Source organism: Hemiscyllium ocellatum (assembly GCF_020745735.1).
Source record: "Hemiscyllium ocellatum isolate sHemOce1 chromosome 15 unlocalized genomic scaffold, sHemOce1.pat.X.cur. SUPER_15_unloc_13, whole genome shotgun sequence".
Lineage (NCBI taxonomy): Eukaryota > Metazoa > Chordata > Chondrichthyes > Orectolobiformes > Hemiscylliidae > Hemiscyllium > Hemiscyllium ocellatum.
In genome coordinates, this window is record NW_026867449.1 from 77,501 (window position 1) to 87,500 (window position 10,000).

The following is a 10,000-nucleotide window of genomic DNA, read 5'->3' on the forward strand; positions in this document are numbered from 1 at the left end:
GAGGCTTCTGGGAGTGCTCAGGCAAGGGTCAGCCTGCACCCTTGCTGGCAGCACCCAGGGGAACCAGGACGCTTGCATCTCTCGCCTTCATTTTCGACACAAGCGCCTGAGGAGGGACGCCACCCCTCCCCTTGCGTCAAGAGACCTCCCCACCAGCCTCTGACTGATTCTTAGAACGGACGGAAAGAGTCGGGCAAGCCTGTCAAAGCTTTGAGCGAATGTCAAAAGCTTTAGACTTCCGCGAACTCTCCGGCTTGCACTGAGACGCGAGGTCGATGTGCTAAGCACCACGGGGCCCCTTTCGCCTGCAGGTCCCGAGCCGCCAACATGTTCTTAGTATCGTGTTCTCCAAACCTGGGTGACGGGCACCGCAGGGAGGCAGAGCCATCGCACTTGCCGGGTGGCAGAGGAAGGACCGGACTATGTACAATAGCGGCCAACGACTCCCAGAGCCGGTAGTGCGGCGTCTGCTCTCAGCCTAAGAGGCTTCTGGGAGTGCTCAGGCAAGGGTCAGCCTGCACCCTTGCTGGCAGCACCCAGGGGAACCAGGACGCTTGCATCTCTCGCCTTCATTTTCGACACAAACGCCTGAGGAGGGAAGCCAACCCTCCGTGTGTCAAGAGACCGTCCCCGCCCCGGCCTCCGACTGATTCTTAGAACGGACGGAAAGAGTCAGGCAAGCCTGTTAAGACTTCCGCGAACTCTCCGGCTTGCACTGAGACGCGAGGTCGATGTGCTCAGCACCACGGGGCCCCTTTCGCCTGCAGGTCCCGAGCCGCCAACATGTTCTAAGTATCGTGTTCTCCAAACCTGGGTGACGGGCACCGCAGGGAGGCAGAGCCATCGCACTTGCCGGGTGGCAGAGGAAGGACCGGACTATGTACAATAGCGGCCAACGACTCCCAGAGCCGGTAGTGCGGCGCCTGCTCTCAGCCTAAGAGGCTTTTGGGAGTGCTCAGGCAAGGGTCAGCCTGCACCCTTGCTGGCAGCACCCAGGGGAACCAGGACGCTTGCATCTCTCGCCTTCATTTTCGACACAAACGCCTGAGGAGGGAAGCCAACCCTCCGTGTGTCAAGAGACCGTCCCCGCCCCGGCCTCCGACTGATTCTTAGAACGGACGGAAAGAGTCAGGCAAGCCTGTTAAGACTTCCGCGAACTCTCCGGCTTGCACTGAGACGCGAGGTCGATGTGCTCAGCACCACGGGGCCCCCTTCGCCTGCAGGTCCCGAGCCGCCAACATGTTCTAAGTATCGTGTTCCCCAAACCTGGGTGACGAGCACCGCAGGGAGGCAGAGCCATCGCACTTGCCGGGTGGCAGAGGAAGGACCGGACTATGTACAATAGCGGCCAACGACTCCCAGAGCCGGTAGTGCGGCGCCTGCTCTCAGCTTAAGAGGCTTTTGGGAGTGCTCAGGCAAGGGTCAGCCTGCACCCTTGCTGGCAGCACCCAGGGGAACCAGGACGCTTGCATCTCTCGCCTTCATTTTCGACACAAACACCTGAGGAGGGAAGCCAACCCTCCGTGTGTCAAGAGACCGTCCCCGCCCCGGCCTCCGACTGATTCTTAGAACGGACGGAAAGAGTCAGGCAAGCCTGTCAAAGAATTGAGCAGATGTCAAAATCTTTTAAGACTTCCGCGAACTCTCCGGCTTGCACTGAGACCCGAGGTCGATGTGCTCAGCACCACGGGGCCCCTTTCGCCTGCAGGTCCCGAGCCGCCAACATGTTCTAAGTATCGTGTTCCCAAACCTGGGTGACGAGCACCGCAGGGCGGCAGAGCCATCGCACTTGCCGGGTGGCAGAGGAAGGACCGGACTATGTACAATAGCGGCCAACCACTCCCAGAGCCGGTAGTGCGGCGTGCGAGGTCTGCTCTCAGCGGAAGAGGGTTTTGGGAATGCTCAGGCAAGGGCCAGCCTGCACCCTTCCTGGCCGCTCCCACGGGAACCAGGCTACTTGCAATCCTTTCCCCCAATAGCAAGTGCCTTTTGGAGGGACGGCCGGAGTCAACGTGGGGTTTGCCCCGCCCTCCAAAGTGTCAAGAGACCGCCGCACAGGCCTCTGACTGATTCTTAGAACAGGCAGCAAGAGTTGGGTAAGTCTGTCGAAAATTTGACAAAGTGTCAAAAATTAGACTTCCGAGAGCTCTTGGGCATGCACACAGGCCTGTCATTCAAGTGCTCTGCCCGCGGAACCGTTTTTCGGATGCCTTTCAAAGTGGTCCCGCGCCGCCATTTTGTTCTAAAAATCGTGTTCCCAGAAATCTCCGGGTACCCCGCCAACCTCACTGTGTCACAATGTCAAGTGGCACTGAATGGGTCTGAATTTCAAATTCGACTGCTTCGCTCTGGAACTCGAACCCGGCAAAACCGTTTGGATTTTTCCCGGTCCAGACTTCCGCGGCAGACAAAGTTAAAGTTTTCGGGCTGCAGACTCAAAACGACATCTGGCCAACCGCCGGGCTCAATTCGCCCAGTTCCTCCGGCACTTCGGAACTCATGTTCGGCATGAGTTTTTGAATCTTTCCCGATGCTTCGGCATTTTCCTCCGCTGACACTTAGAATATTTTTCACACTTGGCCGAAAATTTTTCTAAGTTTTTCTGGTTACTGATTTCTTCTTTTCGGGCATTTTTCTAAGTTTTCTTGGTTACTCATTTCTCATTTTCAAACATTTTTCTAAGTTTTTCTGGTTACTGATTTCTTCTTTTTGGGCATTTTTCTAAGTTTTCTTGGTTACTCATTTCTCATTTTCAAACATTTTTCTAAGTTTTTCTGGTTACTCATTTCTCATTTTCAAACATTTTTCTAAGTTTTTCTGGTTACTGATTTCTTCTTTTTGGGCATTTTTCTAAGTTTTCTTGGTTACTCATTTCTCATTTTCAAACATTTTTCTAAGTTTTTCTGGTTACTGATTTCTTCTTTTTGGGCATTTTTCTAAGTTTTCTTGGTTACTCATTTCTCATTTTCAAACATTTTTCTAAGTTTTCTTGGTTACTCATTTCTCATTTTCAAACATTTTTCTAAGTTTTTCTGGTTACTGATTTCTTCTTTTTGGGCATTTTTCTAAGTTTTCTTGGTTACTCATTTCTCATTTTCAAACATTTTTCTAAGTTTTTCTGGTTACTCATTTCTCATTTTCAAACATTTTTCTAAGTTTTTCTGGTTACTGATTTCTTCTTTTTGGGCATTTTTCTAAGTTTTCTTGGTTACTCATTTCTCATTTTCAAACATTTTTCTAAGTTTTTCTGGTTACTCATTTCTCATTTTCAAACATTTTTCTAAGTTTTTCTGGTTACTCATTTCTGCTTTTCCAACGTTTTACTAAGTTTTGCTGGTTACTGAGTTCACACTTTTAAACATTTTCGGGCATTTTTCTACGTTTTTCATGTTACTCATTTAGCACTTTCAGGCACTTTCCTATGCTTTCCTGCTTACTGATTTCACACTTTTAAGCATCTTCGGGCATGTTCCCTAAGTTTTGCAGTTCATTCGTTTGGGACAGTCAGGCAGCTTTCCTAAGCTTTCCTGGTAACCGAATTCACATTGTTGAGAACTTTGGAACCCTTCCCTAAGCTGTGCTGGTTACTCACTTTACCTCTTCAGACACTTGCCCCCGTTGTGACAGAGACCACTTCCCGACTCGGGAAATGCACCAAATTCGGCCTGAACTCAGAGGGCAGTCCCCCCTCGAAGGCGTGGAAGTCGGCAGAATCGCCGGGTCAAATCCGGCTGAGCTACCCGGCTTGGAAGCCTCAAAGTCGGTATGAGCTGTCAGGTTCACTCCCATCCCCGTTTGGACCACTTCCCGACTCGGGAAATTCACCAAATTCGGCCTGAACTCAGAGGACAGTCCCCCCTCGAAGGCGTGACAGTCGGCAGAACCGCCGGATCAAATCCGGCTGAGCTACCCGGCCCCGAAGCCTCAAAGTCGGTAAGAGCTGTCAGGTTCACTCCCATCCCCGTTTGGACCACTTCCCGACTCGGGAAATTCACCAAATTCGGCCTGAACTTATACAACAGTCCCCCCCTCGAAGGCGTGACAGTCGGCAGAACCGCCGGATCAAATCCGGTTGAGCTACCCGGCTTGGAAGCCCCAAAGTCGGTAAGAGCTGTCAGGTTCACTCCCATCCCCGTTTGGACCACTTCCCGACTCGGGAAATTCACCAAATTCGGCCTGAACTTATACAACAGTCCCCCCCTCGAAGGCGTGACAGTCGCTAGAACCGCCGGATCAAATCCGGTTGAGCTACCCGGCTTGGAAGCCCCAAAGTCGGTAAGAGCTGTCAGGTTCACTCCCATCCCCGTTTGGACCACTTCCCGACTTAGGAAATTCACCAAATTCGGCCTGAACTTAGAGGAGAGTCCCCGCTCGAAGGCGTGGAAGTCGGCAGAATCGCCGGGTCAAATCCGACTGAGCTACCCGGCCCCGAAGCCTCAATGTCGGTAAGAGCTGTCAGGTTCACTCCCATCCCCGTTTGGACCACTTCCCGACTCGGGAAATTCACCAAATTCGGCCTGAACTTAGACAACAGTCCCCCCTCGAAGCCGTGGCAGTCGCTAGAACCGCCGGATCAAATCCGGTTGAGCTACCCGGCTTGGAAGCCCCAAAGTCGGTATGAGCTGTCAGGTTCACTCCCATCCCCGTTTGGACCACTTCCCCGACTTAGGAAAATCACCAAATTCGGCCTGAACTCAGAGGGCAGGCCCCCCTCGAAGGCCAGGCATTCGGCAGAACCGCCGGGTCAAATCCGACTGTGCTACCCGGCCCCAAAGCCTCAAAGTTGGTATGAGCAGTTAGGTTCACTCCCATCCCCGTTTGGACCACTTCCCGACTTAGGAAATTCACCAAATTCGGCCTGAACTTAGAGGAGAGTCCCCGCTCGAAGGCGTGGAAGTCGGCAGAATCGCCGGGTCAAATCCGACTGAGCTACCCGGCCCCGAAGCCTCAATGTCGGTAAGAGCTGTCAGGTTCACTCCCATCCCCGTTTGGACCACTTCCCGACTCGGGAAATTCACCAAATTCGGCCTGAACTTAGACAACAGTCCCCCCTCGAAGCCGTGGCAGTCGCTAGAACCGCCGGATCAAATCCGGTTGAGCTACCCGGCTTGGAAGCCCCAAAGTCGGTATGAGCTGTCAGGTTCACTCCCATCCCCGTTTGGACCACTTCCCGACTTAGGAAAATCACCAAATTCGGCCTGAACTCAGAGGGCAGGCCCCCCTCGAAGGCCAGGCATTCGGCAGAACCGCCGGGTCAAATCCGACTGTGCTACCCGGCCCCAAAGCCTCAAAGTTGGTATGAGCAGTTAGGTTCACTCCCATCCCCGTTTGGACCACTTCCCGACTTAGGAAATTCACCAAATTCGGCCTGAACTTAGAGGAGAGTCCCCGCTCGAAGGCGTGGAAGTCGGCAGAATCGCCGGGTCAAATCCGACTGAGCTACCCGGCCCCGAAGCCTCAATGTCGGTAAGAGCTGTCAGGTTCACTCCCATCCCCGTTTGGACCACTTCCCGACTCGGGAAATTCACCAAATTCGGCCTGAACTTAGACAACAGTCCCCCTCGAAGCCGTGGCAGTCGCTAGAACCGCTGGATCAAATCCGGTTGAGCTACCCGGCTTGGAAGCCCCAAAGTCGGTATGAGCTGTCAGGTTCACTCCCATCCCCGTTTGGACCACTTCCCGACTTAGGAAAATCACCAAATTCGGCCTGAACTCAGAGGGCAGGCCCCCCTCGAAGGCCAGGCATTCGGCAGAACCGCCGGGTCAAATCCGACTGTGCTACCCGGCCCCAAAGCCTCAAAGTTGGTATGAGCAGTTAGGTTCACTCCCAAACCCGTTGGGACCACTTCCCGACTTAGGAAATTCACCAAATCCGGCCTGAACTTAGACAACAGTCCCCCCTCGAAGGCGTGACAGTCGGTAGAACCGCCGGGTCAAATCCGGCTGAGCTACCCGATTTGGAAGCCTTCAACACAAAACCCATCCGGCAATGCCACTCAAAAAGGGCCCAAATTCAGAAACACCCCCTTCAATAGGTACCACTTCCTCGGAGACACTACCGGGACACGCTCCCCTCGGCGAAAATTAAGCCCCCACCACTAACTGAAGCCAACCGCAGCCCCAACTTCAACGGAGAAATCAGTAACCAATTCAAAAATGCACTTGGTTACTGATTTGTACTGCTTCAAAAATATTCTAAGTGTCGCTGGTTACTGATTTGTACTGCTCCAAAAATATTCTAAGTGTCACTGGTTACTGATTTGTACTGACTCAAAAATATTCTAAGTGTCGCTGGTTACTGATTTGTACTGACTGAAAAATATTCTAAGTGTCGCTGGTTACTGATTTGTACTGACTCAAAAATATTCTAAGTGTCAGTGGTTACTGATTTGTACTGCTCCAAAAATATTCTAAGTGTCGCTGGTTACTGATTTGTAATGCTCCAAAAATATTCTAAGTGTCGCTGGTTACTGATTTGTACTGCTTCAAAAATATTCTAAGTGTCAGCGGTTACTGATTTGTACTGCTTCAAAAATATTCTAAGTGTCGCTGGTTACTGATTTGTACTGCTTCAAAAATATTCTAAGTGTCAGTGGTTACTGATTTGTACTGCGTCAAAAATATTCTAAGTGTCGCTGGTTACTGATTTGTACTGCTCCAAAAATATTCTAAGTGTCGCTGGTTACTGATTTGTACTGCTTCAAAAATATTCTAAGTGTCGCTGGTTACTGATTTGTACTGCTTCAAAAATATTCTAAGTGTCAGTGGTTACTGATTTGTACTGCTTCAAAAATATTCTAAGTGTCGCTGGTTACTGATTTGTACTGCTTCAAAAATATTCTAAGTGTCAGTGGTTACTGATTTGTACTGCTTCAAAAATATTCTAAGTGTCGCTGGTTACTGATTTGTACTGCTTCAAAAATATTCTAAGTGTCAGTGGTTACTGATTTGTACTGCTCCAAAAATATTCTAAGTGTCGCTGGTTACTGATTTGTACTGCTTCAAAAATATTCTAAGTGTCAGTGGTTACTGATTTGTACTGCTCCAAAAATATTCTAAGTGTCGCTGGTTACTGATTTGTACTGCTTCAAAAATATTCTAAGTGTCAGCGGTTACTGATTTGTACTGCTTCAAAAATATTCTAAGTGTCAGTGGTTACTGATTTGTACTGCTTCAAAAATATTCTAAGTGTCGCTGGTTACTGATTTGTACTGCTTCAAAAATATTCTAAGTGTCAGTGGTTACTGATTTGTACTGCTCCAAAAATATTCTAAGTGTCGCTGGTTACTGATTTGTACTGCTTCAAAAATATTCTAAGTGTCAGTGGTTACTGATTTGTACTGCTTCAAAAATATTCTAAGTGTCGCTGGTTACTGATTTGTACTGCTTCAAAAATATTCTAAGTGTCAGTGGTTACTGATTTGTACTGCTTCAAAAATATTCTAAGTGTCGCTGGTTACTGATTTGTACTGCTCCAAAAATATTCTAAGTGTCGCTGGTTACTGATTTGTACTGCTTCAAAAATATTCTAAGTGTCGCTGGTTACTGATTTGTACTGCTCCAAAAATATTCTAAGTGTCGCTGGTTACTGATTTGTACTGCTTCAAAAATATTCTAAGTGTCGCTGGTTACTGATTTGTACTGCTTCAAAAATATTCTAAGTGTCAGTGGTTACTGATTTGTACTGCTTCAAAAATATTCTAAGTGTCGCTGGTTACTGATTTGTACTGACTCAAAAATATTCTAAGTGGGGCTGGTTACTGATTTGTACTGCTCCAAAAATATTCTAAGTGTCGCTGGTTACTGATTTGTACTGCTTCAAAAATATTCTAAGTGTCAGCGGTTACTGATTTGTACTGCTTCAAAAATATTCTAAGTGTCAGTGGTTACTGATTTGTACTGCTTCAAAAATATTCTAAGTGTCGCCGGTTACTGATTTGTACTGCTTCAAAAATATTCTAAGTGTCAGTGGTTACTGATTTGTACTGCTTCAAAAATATTCTAAGTGTCGCCGGTTACTGATTTGTACTGCTTCAAAAATATTCTAAGTGTCAGTGGTTACTGATTTGTACTGCTCCAAAAATATTCTAAGTGTCGCTGGTTACTGATTTGTACTGCTTCAAAAATATTCTAAGTGTCAGCGGTTACTGATTTGTACTGCTTCAAAAATATTCTAAGTGTCAGTGGTTACTGATTTGTACTGCTTCAAAAATATTCTAAGTGTCGCTGGTTACTGATTTGTACTGCTTCAAAAATATTCTAAGTGTCAGTGGTTACTGATTTGTACTGCTTCAAAAATATTCTAAGTGTCGCTGGTTACTGATTTGTACTGCTACAAAAATATTCTAAGTGTCGCTGGTTACTGATTTGTACTGCTTCAAAAATATTCTAAGTGTCGCTGGTTACTGATTTGTACTGCTTCAAAAATATTCTAAGTGTCAGTGGTTACTGATTTGTACTGCTTCAAAAATATTCTAAGTGTCGCTGGTTACTGATTTGTACTGATTCAAAAATATTCTAAGTGTCAGTGGTTACTGATTTGTACTGCTTCAACAATATTCTAAGTGTCGCTGGTTACTGATTTGTACTGCTTCAAAAATATTCTAAGTGTCAGTGGTTACTGATTTGTACTGCTTCAAAAATATTCTAAGTGTCGCTGGTTACTGATTTGTACTGCTCCAAAAATATTCTAAGTGTCGCTGGTTACTGATTTGTACTGCTTCAAAAATATTCTAAGTGTCGCTGGTTACTGATTTGTACTGCTCCAAAAATATTCTAAGTGTCGCTGGTTACTGATTTGTACTGCTTCAAAAATATTCTAAGTGTCGCTGGTTACTGATTTGTACTGCTTCAAAAATATTCTAAGTGTCAGTGGTTACTGATTTGTACTGCTTCAAAAATATTCTAAGTGTCGCTGGTTACTGATTTGTACTGACTCAAAAATATTCTAAGTGGGGCTGGTTACTGATTTGTACTGCTCCAAAAATATTCTAAGTGTCGCTGGTTACTGATTTGTACTGCTTCAAAAATATTCTAAGTGTCAGCGGTTACTGATTTGTACTGCTTCAAAAATATTCTAAGTGTCAGTGGTTACTGATTTGTACTGCTTCAAAAATATTCTAAGTGTCGCTGGTTACTGATTTGTACTGATTCAAAAATATTCTAAGTGTCAGTGGTTACTGATTTGTACTGCTTCAACAATATTCTAAGTGTCGCTGGTTACTGATTTGTACTGCTTCAAAAATATTCTAAGTGTCAGTGGTTACTGATTTGTACTGCTTCAAAAATATTCTAAGTGTCGCTGGTTACTGATTTGTACTGCTCCAAAAATATTCTAAGTGTCGCTGGTTACTGATTTGTACTGCTTCAAAAATATTCTAAGTGTCGCTGGTTACTGATTTGTACTGCTCCAAAAATATTCTAAGTGTCGCTGGTTACTGATTTGTACTGCTTCAAAAATATTCTAAGTGTCGCTGGTTACTGATTTGTACTGCTTCAAAAATATTCTAAGTGTCAGTGGTTACTGATTTGTACTGCTTCAAAAATATTCTAAGTGTCGCTGGTTACTGATTTGTACTGACTCAAAAATATTCTAAGTGGGGCTGGTTACTGATTTGTACTGCTCCAAAAATATTCTAAGTGTCGCTGGTTACTGATTTGTACTGCTTCAAAAATATTCTAAGTGTCAGCGGTTACTGATTTGTACTGCTTCAAAAATATTCTAAGTGTCAGTGGTTACTGATTTGTACTGCTTCAAAAATATTCTAAGTGTCGCCGGTTACTGATTTGTACTGCTTCAAAAATATTCTAAGTGTCAGTGGTTACTGATTTGTACTGCTTCAAAAATATTCTAAGTGTCGCCGGTTACTGATTTGTACTGCTTCAAAAATATTCTAAGTGTCAGTGGTTACTGATTTGTACTGCTCCAAAAATATTCTAAGTGTCGCTGGTTACTGATTTGTACTGCTTCAAAAATATTCTAAGTGTCAGCGGTTACTGA